The sequence below is a fragment of the Nerophis lumbriciformis genome, linkage group LG39, assembly GCF_033978685.3.
Source record: "Nerophis lumbriciformis linkage group LG39, RoL_Nlum_v2.1, whole genome shotgun sequence".
Taxonomy (NCBI): Eukaryota; Metazoa; Chordata; class Actinopteri; order Syngnathiformes; family Syngnathidae; genus Nerophis; species Nerophis lumbriciformis.
The window spans coordinates 8,794,206-8,798,184 of NC_084586.2; the positions used below are offsets into that span (position 1 = coordinate 8,794,206).

At 37.2% G+C, this 3,979-nt stretch overlaps 1 long non-coding RNA gene across 1 annotated transcript; it reads right to left on the bottom strand.

The window, feature by feature from the left end:
- Window positions 1-1,417: 1,417 nt before the first annotated feature.
- On the bottom strand, window positions 1,418-2,915 carry LOC133577661 (uncharacterized). The gene is made up of 5 exons (XR_009811755.2): window positions 2,798-2,915; window positions 2,357-2,414; window positions 1,969-2,159; window positions 1,650-1,767; window positions 1,418-1,496 (listed from the first exon to the last, which is right to left on the bottom strand). It is a non-coding gene; the product is annotated as an uncharacterized lncRNA (long non-coding RNA).
- Between the last annotated feature and the right edge of the window lie 1,064 nt (window positions 2,916-3,979).

Here is a 3,979-nt window from a genome sequence, read left to right on the forward strand (position 1 = left end):
TTGTTGACGCCCTTCCAATTTATCTGATGTGAAACCTCATCTGTGAACATCCTGCCCAGGATGTTCCAGGTCACCCGCTTCACATCGTGGCCTCCAATGGTGGCCAAAGAAGAAATCTAAAAGGCAAAGACATCTCTTTAAACAAACAGGTAAACATTTTTAAGCTTAAGTTGGATTTCAAATGTTTTTGTTTCTGTTGAAAGCGTCCAGAAATGTAAAAAAACAGAACCTGTTCTCTTGGCTCATGGACCTATGCTACCTTTACACACGATGTCAAACCAGGCTGATTGTGGCTCACTGACATAATCTTACCACTGGGAAAAGGTGGTTAAGGACAGGCCTGGTTGTCAGCGCTGATTCAATAGAATATTTGCATAATCATGGACAATCAATAAACCTATTGGCACCATTCATATTAAGTAAGAAACCTCACCACTCTTTGTCGAGCTGGGCCATTTGATGGGTCATTTAAAAATGCCTCAAATGACTCCACTGCCTCCAACCGTGTCAGTGGAAACTGGATATTGGCCGGCATTTCAACTTCTGGCCCCGGGTTCAAGGTCAACCTGCTTGTTAAGAAGTTTACCTTCGCCATCAGCTGGTCTTGGGTGTGCTTAATATTTTCCAGCAGGCTAAGGATGTGGACCTCAACCGCTGTTGACAAACGCAGTATAAAATTAACATGTTTCAGTGTTTATCCTCATTACTGACAAAAGTTATTGACAAAGTTTGAAGAAAATATGTGATTGCTTGTGAATTTGAATTTTTTCCAAAATTTGTGGCACAGAATGACCATCCGGTATTTGTCAGTTATTGCTCACCAGAGCAGGGAATGTTGTCAGCCATTCTCCCCCCTCGCCATGTTGGCCTGTAGGCCAGGCTGGATCCAGGCTCCTGTGTCTGCCACATGTTGAGAGGTGGTGCGGGGGGTGGAGGGAGTCGAGGAGGGACTGCCGTTCCTAGTGAGGTGGGCATTGTGAGAGTCATCAGTTAACCATGACTGATTATACCCAAGGGGCCTATCTATTCACTAATATTTCAGAGATCAGTCCCTACCTTGTGTAACTCTCTGCATGTTTAATGCAGGTGCTGGTGAGGGCATATGAGTACGTCCTTCCCCATGGTGAGGTGCTAAGGGAGATAAATTGGTATTAAATGGTTGTGATCTGTTAACCATGGTTACTGGATGCTGAGATATTTCGGAGATCAGTCTTTACCTAGAAAGTTATCTCCAGTTGAGGAGTCGAGCTGACAGGTACTCACGACTCTTGCTGGCACTCGGTGAGACGGTGGAGCTGGGAGAAGGGATACAAGGAAAGGGGAATATCTTTAGCACTAAGAATGTTAACCATATCTTTATTAATGGGGTGGTTTCGTTTTGGATGTTAAGAGATTATTCCTTACTCTGCCTGTGCAATTGGCTTGCCGACCCCAGAGATGCGAGGTCACTATTTCCCGGGTCTTCTTCGCTATCATCCGAGTCCCCGAGACGATGGCTGTTGGGTAACCATATCATTAGGATAATTGCAATACCAAAATTGCCAAATATATATATAGTACAAGCATCTCTGGTCTATTTTTGAATGCTACCGGAAATAACCTTCCTGTTACTGTTGAAACATGACAAATACAAGACGTAAAACACTTACACTGGCTTCCTGCTCCTTTTTTCTGGCAGCTCCTCATTCTCTGCCTCAGATTGCAGGTCTGAGGTGTCGCAGCCCTTTCCATATTGCTGCATTATTTTTAATGCGTCTTTGTAGTTGTCTAAAATTGAATATGTAAAATGAACATGAGTTTCAAATTAGCTGTAGAGCTGAACAGAATATTATTATTATTGATGAGGATGTATCAGCTCTCTCTCTTACAAGAGACCTGGTCAGAACATAGACAGAATAGGTTATTCCAAGCAGAAAGAGAAGCAACTAAGACGTTATTTTTAAACAAGAAATTTATGAATTTGCATACCACAAGTTCGGACAACAGAAACGTCAAATCTTGGCCAGTGTGACTCATGCTGCTCCTCATTTAAAGCGGCCCTTTTAATTCTGTCGGTGTTTTTATAGTTGGGCCAGAAAACCATCCCATCATCATACCATCCACTTGGGACAACCGCAATGTCCCCGTGCATTATGAATTTTATCAGATGAAAAGGCATCCTTAATGTAGAAAGAAAGAAAAGGGGTATTTATTCATCGTCAAAGGATCAACGTGGACAAACGCATGCACAGGTGTTAGGGTATACAAATATATATATAGGGCAACGTTAAATTGATTCGGCCCCATGAATATGCCAAGAGCTGCTAGAAAAATGTGTAAGCAAAATTACATTTTAACAAACCAGAAAGTATCTTACTTGATTAAGCGAACGTAGCAGGAGCAATTGCAGGCAAAAATCCAGGCAATAGATGATGCTGCAAAACACACAAAATAGAAGATGGGACCAAGTTCCATACAGTCGCATAAGAAATTATGAACAGGCGCAAAATACATAAGTTGTTTGAACCGACGCAAACAGTGGTTAAAATAATTAATTTCTAATTCATTAATTTTAATTATAAAGATTGCAGATAGACACTTTACATTATACATTATATATGTAACAGTCACTGTTCTGCGTTGTGTCTTTTGTAGTGATGCACACACAGGAGTTGAGTCGTGGAGGATTTATTCACCTTTTCTTTTTATATAGATCAAGAAAAAGGATCCTTAATATGTGCAGCAATTTATACCACTCACATCACCTCATTTTATATTTTTTTCTACAATTAACTATGCCAAAAAAACTCAGACATACCTTTTTTTTTAATGGAAACAAAAACAGGGCGTCACACACAGCTAGTCCACAGTAAACAGGATCTCGAGCTCCACTAAAGAATAAAGAAAGAAAAAATACACACTCATATTAATACCACAGGATACATATATATAAATATACATTTAGGCCTCCCAGGGACCCCAAAGGGTTTTGGTAAAAAAAATATAAAAAATGTGTCATTCAGTATTATTTTTATTATTCAAGTTTTAAATCCCTAGATCAACATTAGGTCTATCTGTCAATATGTTTTTAAAAATGTAAGTCGTATGCTCTTTTTGTCAAAGAAAACCCTGTTTTATGGAAAAAACACAAAATACGCAATATTTTCACCCAATAAAATTTTTTTGTGGAATATTTGAGATTATTTAATAATTGAAGCCTTAAAAAGGTCAATAACTCATAACACCATTGATTTTAATTCATTATTATTTTTTGAGCGATGACACTTATAAACAAATCACCCAAAAATGATTGGGGAACCAAAAAGGTCCTACTCATTAAAGTGTTAAAAGAATAAATTATATATTTTTTTTACTGTTTAAATTTTAACACAATAATCTCGAGATCAACTTCAGATCTATCTGTTAATTATAAGTTGTATTGTTGTTTATGTTTTTTGTTTGTTCGTTTTAGGCCCTTTAAAAAAAAAAAAAAACAGCTCAATTTTTTATATGGCAAACAAAATAGGCAACATTTACCCCCCCAAAAAATCTCAAAGTGCATTATTTAATGTGACGTAATTGGAGCCTTGGATAGGTCAATAATTCATAATAACATTGATTTTGATTCATTATTTTTTTAAAGAAAGAAACAGCCTGCATGGCAGCTTTGTGAGAGTAAACATTGCAACATTTTATTGTTACATTTCACCTGTTTGGTCTTTCATACCACTTTTTGTTTTACATTTTTTTTTTTTTTTTTTTTTTGTAAATCGTATTTTAAAATGGGCCGTTAAGAAAAATGACCTGCGGGTCGCAAATGGCCCCCGGGCCGCACTTTGGACACCCATGCATTAAAGTGTTAAAAAATAAATTATAAATTTTTTTTTACTGTTTATTTTTAACACAATAATCTCGAGATCAACTTCAGATCTATCTGTCAATTATAAGTTTTATTGTTGTTTATGTTTTTTCGTTTTTGGCTTTTTAAAAATAAAAAAAA